We start from the raw sequence: 7602 nt of genomic DNA, 5'->3' as shown, positions 1-7602 counted from the left end.
CACACTGCTCCTCCCACTCCCCAGAGCTGAAAAACACTACTCTGGGCTTTGCTGACCTAGACTGGGGGTCCCGGTGAAAAGCTGCTCAAAATACAACAAATCCACCAAAGGGGGGATACAAAAGTGGGCATTCTGCTCGTCTGTTCCAGACTCTGTCACACCCCGTGTGACAGCTGCACGTCTCTGTACGGCTGAGGTTTGTATGCCCACATGAGAGACTTCAAACATGAAAGGCTAGGCAGCTGTTACAAATTGTAGATAATCACGCTCACTGCCTTCAATTACTTACTTAGCTTCTCCAATTGTTTTGCACATAGGCCCAACAGCTACCGGGATGCCGGCCAGTACAAGATCTGGGAGTGGGGAGGCAGCCAGCTTATGGCTTGGTTTTTATTAGAGGTAGAAGTCGGACAAGAGGTCACGCTTTCCCCTCTTCTCTTTATCCCCTAGATCAGACTCCTCCTTTGTGGATCCAGCAAAGACGGCAGTATTCCACGGCCCTTACTCTTCCCAAATACACAGAAGACCGAGCATCTGTCACCTGTTGGCTTTGTGCTCATTGGACCAGGAGGCCTCAGAACCCTCAGGAGTTGGATCCCAGATGCCAGGCTCTGACACCCCTTCCAAACCTAATTGATATCACCGGCTGAACTGGTCACAAATAAGCTTTCAAGCCAGGTTCTCTCCTCCTCCCCAGTGGTCGGCCATGATGCCGCTGGACAATTCAGCACTATTCCTCCTTGGTGCTGCTGGGACTTCTCCTTCCTGAGACTCCAGAGAAGAAAACTCATCCAGAACCAGAGACCCACCAGATCCTTCCCTGCCCCTGCCCCTGCCCCTGCCCTTTGCTGGAGGCTGAGAATTTCTGGAGGACTTCCATTTCCCAGTTCCTCCTGTCCTGGTTTTATCCATAGTCCAACATCTGCAGCTGGAATCCAATCCAATTCAGCTCAATTCAACAAGCATTTATTATGGGCCTGCCAGGTCCCAGGTCCCAGCACTTAGTGCTGAGGGTGCAGGGACAAACACCCAAATTGCCCCTGCCTTCGATGAACATTATTGAAACCTCGCTCTTTGAGGGAACGTCCCTGGAATGTACAAGCCTCCAGAGGAGGAGGGACTGCACAGTGGCTGGCAGTTTCTCCTCTTCCTCCTCGTCCTCCTCCTCTTCTCCATTTCACCTCTCCCTTGTAGTTCAGAAGGTGGCGCAGAGCTTCTCTCCCCTCTCCCACTGGGCTGATTTCCCTCCTTTTGGCACTGGCTTGTCCCCCTCTCCATTTTTCTCCCCAACCTTTTCTTCTCTGGATCCTGCCACGAACGAGGATATGATGTGATCATGCCAGACGCTGTCCTCACGGACACCATGCTTTTAGGGATCGTGTCAGTCAATGGAAAGAAGTCCTTTGTCCCATAGACTGAAATGCCTACTCTGGAGTTGAAAGTGCATCCACTCCCTATCTCTGCCCCTTGCCGCCACTCCCCCAGCCCCATCCCAGAAGGTTTATACCAAAGGTTTAATATGCTAGGATCACCAACAGCTTCAATGGGAAGGGGAAAAGACTAATTCCCAATGGTCAGTTGGTTAAGATGCTGCTTTATACAGAAATCACCCAATATTTGGACTTTGAAAATGACTGAAGGAGGGAAAATCTGCTAAAGTCCTTCCACTGAGGCAGAAGCCCTGCCATCCTAGCTGCTGGTGATCTGAGTGATGTAAGCTCAGGAAACTCATTGTATGTTGTCAACTTTAATTAAAAAGACTCCAGAACTTTTGAGGGTGTTGATCCTAGGAAGGCTCCAATGTGAGATGAGGGCAAGAAGTTTGATTTGGGCTAAGATGTCATAGATTTTTGCCTTTTGCCCTTTACAGAACTAATGACCATTTTGATCAACCATATTATGAAACCATCAATAGGATGAAAACATAGAGCCAAAAGCCTGTATCTTTAGCCACTCTGTGGCCTTGGAAGGCTGCCCCAAGGATTTGCAAAGCTAATTGCCGTTTATGGAGGCATCTATATGCCAAACAAGCCAATTGAAGTCATCGCAAAAGTTGGACAGGTGGTTGATGTAAAATCTGAGAGACTGCCCAGTGAAAGCTACAAGCTGAGTTATGTAAACTATTGGGTAAAAAGCAAGTGGTCCAGGGGATCCGAGTCAGCTGCACTCTAAGCCAGCCATCTGGGGGCACCAATGATGCCAACTCATGCCAGGTGATAATTCTACAGAGCTAGGTCAGCAGGAAATCAAGTGGCAGACGGTACAAGGAAATTATATTTCCAGAGAATCCTGAGAACCTGAGAGAGAAATCAGACCAGCTATAGAACTCTTGGAAACAGATGTTTGTCGGCATCAGCGATCCCCATGTTCCAACTGATTTGGGAATAGAAAGCCAGATATCCATTTCCTATACCTTGGATGCCATGTCTCCCTGTGCAACTGCTTGTGATGACCTTAAAGACATCTAGAGGAAGATGGCAGAGTCTGAGTTTGAAGAAACACAGGAAAATGACTTTTCTGGGAAAGACTAATAGCAGGGGCATGCTAATATATCCAGTGAGGAGAAATTTAAATTTCAGCTAATAGAGAGTCATATCAGGAACCTAATAAACAAATTAATATTATGTGCTGTTTTTGCAATTATATCTTTTCATTGGCAACAGCACTAAAGAGGAACCAACATGGTCTGCTTTGCCTGTGCACAGTAAGGATCATCCCACTTTCACTGACTTGCGACAGACATTTACGCACGTTGTCTTCCTCCATTAAGCTCCTTGTGGCCAGAGGTTGCCTCTGTTTTTCTGTTGGGATCCTCAGTGTTTAGCACGGTGCTCTGCACATAGTAAGCACTTAATAAATGCTTTTTCGTTCATTCACTGAATTGATACATCCAAATACTATGTAGGAGCTATCCTGGGATAGCTGTCTAGATCTGGCAAGCTGCTGCTATTATATTATGGAAGTAGGTGGGTCTGTGTGTGTGTGTGTGTGTGTGTGTGTGTGTGTTTAGGGGAGACAGCAGTTTAAGTTTAAACACACTTTAAGGTTATACACATACTGAGGCAGAGAAACGGAGTGGGATATGTATTTGTTTCCTTTAATAGTGTAGCCTGTTTACAAGTTCTGCACAGTGGAGCCATTCTGCACACCAGCCCCTCTCTCCCTTCTGCTCCACCGTATATAAAGAAATGCACAGTTAATCAGATAAGATTGTTTTTTAACTTTGAAATAGTAGCCTTTCCATTTCTGAGCTTTCGGGGCCGCCATGTGGGGCCTGCTGGTTTACGTACTCCCTCGTCCTCTGGATCCTGCACAAACTCTCCACTGAACACTGAGCACCCCCAAGGCCCCCCCGTGATAACAGCCCAGATGTCAGAGCCACTAGGATTCAGCATTGCTATAGGCTTGGAATTCTAACCCAGCTTCAGTTTTTGACACTGTTTACATCATCTGGGCAAGGCTCCATTGATGTCTTCAACGAATAACACTGATGAGAATAGTATCAGAACAGCCCAGAACCTAAAGCTTCTCCTATACCCCCAAACTGTACTCCCCCAAAATGCCATGGGCAAGAATTTTCCAGAGGCCCCAAATCCCTGATGTCCTTAAAATGGGTCCAGCTGATGTCCATAGTACAAGGTAGACCCAAACTCTGGACACAAAAGAATGGTGGAGCACAGGCTGGAGAGGAGAAAGGAGCCTCAGAGACCATCTAACACTACCTTTTCACGTTCCCAGTTAGAGAAGTGAGGCCCAGACTGAAGAAGCGATTTGTCTACAGTCATCACATAGAACAGCCAGGTTTCAAACGCAGTTCTTGTGCCACATTTCACCCCAGAAAGCTCTAGCCTGTTTGTTCTGGTTGGAAGCATGGTGACTCTTCTCTCTGCCTCCAACTCCTCTGCCTCCATCCACCATACACACACACACACACACACACACACACACACACACACACACACACACACTGGCCACCATCTCCACCTGTCAAAAAATTTTCACTTTATTCGAGGTCCGTCCAGCTCAAATGGTGCCTCCTCCATGAAGCTTTCCCTGATCCTCCCCAACCCCCACCCCAGCACTGGCTCAAAGTAATCTCTCTGGGCATTTCTCATGACCTTTGGTATGGAACTACTGCTGTGCTGATTGTCTACAAAGACATGTTTAAGGCCTCTGACCCAATGGTCCCACTACCAGCCATGTGCCCCAAACTGGAAGCTAAGAAAGGGCCCATCAACTGGGGAACGGCCAAACGAGTTATGGTGCATGCGTGTAATGGGATACCGCTGTACCATGAGAAATTATAGAAGAGACAGTTTCAAAGAAACCTGGGAAGACTTGTACAAACCAGTTTCAAGTGAAATGAGCAGAACTAGGAGAACCATGTATACAGTAACAACAATGTGATGGCAAGTGCCTTTGAGAGACTTAAGAACCCCAATTAATGCAGTCAGCAATGCGGATTCCAAATGACCAGTGATGAAGCATGCCGCCCATCTCCTGCCAGAGAGGTGATGGACCGGGAGGGGGAAATGAGACATCCATTTTGGACATGGCCAATGTAAGAATTTATTTTGTTTGACTATGCTTATTTATTACCAGGGTTTGTTTTCTTTTTCTCAACTGGGAGGTGGGGTTGGAGGACAAGAGGGAAGCTAACTATAGTGTTACAAGAAAGAAAGAAAGAAAGAAAGAAAGAAAGAAAGAAAGAAAGAAAGAAAGAAAGAAAGAAAGAAAGAAAGAAAGAAGGAAGGAAGGAAAGAAAGAAGGAAAGAAAGAAGGAAAGAAAGAAAGAAAGAAAGAAAGAAAGAAAGAAAGAAAGAAAGAAAGAAAGAAAGGGAGGAGGGAAGGGAGGAGGGAAGGGAGGAGGGAAGGGAGGAGGGAAGGAAGGAGGGAAGGAAGGAGGGAAGGAAGGAGGGAAGGAAGAAAGAAAGGAAGAAAGAAAGAAAGAAAGAAAGAAAGAAAGAAAGAAAGAAAGAAAGAAAGAAAGAAAGAAAGAAAGAAAGAAAGAAAGAAAGAAAAAGAAAGAAAGAAAAGGGAGGTCATTGAGTTACTGAAAAGAATATAACTATCAATAAAGAGAGCAAAGAGAGATCTAGAAACAAAGAAGCAAGACAGCCTTAGAAGTAGCAAGTTGAATTTATTTTATGTATGTGCGTGTGTATATATATATATATATATATATATATATATATATATATATATATATATATATGCAAATTTAAAAAAACTAGTTAAATAGGAAACTACCAGCTGACACATGTATCCTTTAATATTCCATGTGGGCTTCAGGAGTGGCCTCTCTATGTCTCAGGGTCCCTGGCTCTAAATGTGTCTATAAAAGTTGATTTGAGGGTATATTTCATGCCTGTTGCCCCAGGCATTTTTAAAAAGTGATAGCTAGGACTCTGTAGTCTGGCCCAATGCCTAGAACACAGAAGGCATAGTATGTATTGGGTTGGGTGGAATTAAATTAAATTAAATTGAATAGCATTCAACCTAAAGGAATGTATTCTTTCCTCCTAGTTACTAAGGGCTATGTATAAGAGGAGAAATATCTGCCCCAGAGCCCTAAAGACTTTGCTCCCCTTGGAAATGATGAAATGCCCACCCTAGAAAACTTCTGGCTGGAATTAACATACATCATGTAAGGTCTGCACAGAATCCTTGAGGCATGACCCTCGTTGGCTCAACATTCCTGCCGCCACAAGCTCCCTGTTGACCACGGCGAGCTCACAGCAAGATTCCCAAGCAGCTCCAATAGGGGCAGGCTTCATAGGTCTTTTGGCCTAAGTCCCAGACTATGTGAATGAAACCTTCTTAGAAGTCGTGGGAGAGCTCTCAAACTGCAAACAAGTTTGCAGCCACTGAGGCCCAATGAAGAGACAGGGATGACCTCGAGAATTAGCTGCACTTTTAACAAATATCCCCAGAGAAGGAGCAGAATGCAAAAGTGGGGCCTGAATCCCCTTGAAACTTTCTCTTGGATGAGAGGATCATGGGGAATTTCCCCAGTCTGCTTAGAGGATGTTGGACTCGCAGCCCCTACCCAGACCCAAAAGAAGGATTCCTCATTGGGCAGGAAACCTGGTGTAAAAGGATTACTATCTATCAGTACTTCTCAGACTCCCAATACAGAGTAGGCCCAGGCCCCTTCTCCAAAAGGAATCAACTTCTCCTAAAAGGAGACAAAAGGGTCTCCATATCTGGGCTATAGCGCCCTGGTCTCCTCAGACCATAAAAAGTCCCAGCCACATGGAGTCTATGCCCTTCCAGACTTGGTGGGCTGCCAAAGACAACTCCAGGCCCTTTGCTATGCCCTGTGCTAATGGCCACATGGAGACAAGGAGGCCACGTCCAGAGAAGCTAAGGCCGCTCTTCCCTGATTGCATCTGCTCCCTTGCTGGCTAATGTTGCTGAAGGGAACAGTCTCAGGGGCAGCTAGCTGGTGCAGTGGATAGAGCTCTGGCCTTGGAGTCAGAAGGACCTGAGATCAAATCCGGCCTCAGATACTTGACACTACTAGCTGTGTGACCCTGGGCAAGTCACTTAACTCCAACTGCCACACACACACACACACACACACACACACACACACACACACAAAGACTGAAGGAACCAGTCTCATCCCTCCCCTTTGTAGGGCAACAATGGAAAAGGAAGAAATAACCAGTCAGAGGTTGCATGTCAACACTTCCACAAGTGAAGTGGAAGAAGTTACCTAGCGTGTGAGGCCATGGCTATGACCAGATCAAAACCAACATGAATCTTGGGTTCCAGCACAAAGCTATGCAGGATGACCGCCCGCCCACACACAGACGACTGCCCCTGGCCTATTCAGGCTGACCAGTGCAGGACTGGCCTCTTCCCTCTCTGCTCATCACCAAAGCTGGAAATGACCTGGTGGCATTGATTGATCACTCATAGGGGAGGGGCAGGAGGGGGAGACGAGCTGGTAGCTTAGCAGGGAGACCACTGTCTCTGATAATGCAGGTGGCATCTTCTCTGCAACTTGGAGTCTTAGAAGAGAGTCACCCAGGGCACTGAAAGGTTTGAGTGTCTCACCCAGCATCACACATCCAGCAGATGTCAGAGGTGGGGTGTGAACCAGGGTCTTCCTGGCTTCTACGGCCATCTCTCCATCCTTCAGGACACTCTGCCTCACATACTGAGATTGCTCAGTCATTGACTATGGCGTCCAGAGTCTGGGAGCTGCTCTCTGTGCTGTGCCCTGGACAGAGAGATGGTATCTAAAGCAAGCAGGTATCTAATTGGCGGTGACCATTCTAGAAGGGTGAAGCAGGTCAGGAGAAGGGTGATGAGGACAGGGATGGAGGTAGAAGCAATGACTCAAAACCATGTCACAGGAGCACTGAGTGCAGGGTCTGGGGAGATTTAACCTGAAGAAAGGAAAATGAGAACATTTTTGACATCCTACCCTGATGTCTTTGCACACAACAGACTTTGTTCTTGAGGGTCCTTGATCCATGTCCAAGCTCTGATGATGGGTCCTGCCTATCTGGAAAAATGTGGGTCTAGTGCAAATGCAGATCTGTCATCAAAGAACCAACGTGGAGAAGGCCAAAGGGAAAATAACTCCAT

At 46.6% G+C, this 7602-nt stretch overlaps 1 pseudogene; it reads left to right on the top strand.

Moving 5' to 3' along the window:
* The first annotated feature begins 454 nt into the window (after positions 1 to 454).
* On the top strand, positions 455 to 2833 carry LOC110205886 (rab GDP dissociation inhibitor beta pseudogene; annotated as a pseudogene).
* The last annotated feature ends 4769 nt before the right edge of the window (positions 2834 to 7602 follow it).

Source organism: Phascolarctos cinereus, unplaced genomic scaffold, assembly GCF_003287225.1.
Source record: "Phascolarctos cinereus isolate Bilbo 61053 unplaced genomic scaffold, phaCin_HiC Scaffold_1;HRSCAF=81, whole genome shotgun sequence".
NCBI lineage: Eukaryota > Metazoa > Chordata > Mammalia > Diprotodontia > Phascolarctidae > Phascolarctos > Phascolarctos cinereus.
The sequence above is the reverse complement of the archived record's forward strand: the minus strand, read 5'-3'. Positions and strand labels throughout refer to the sequence as shown.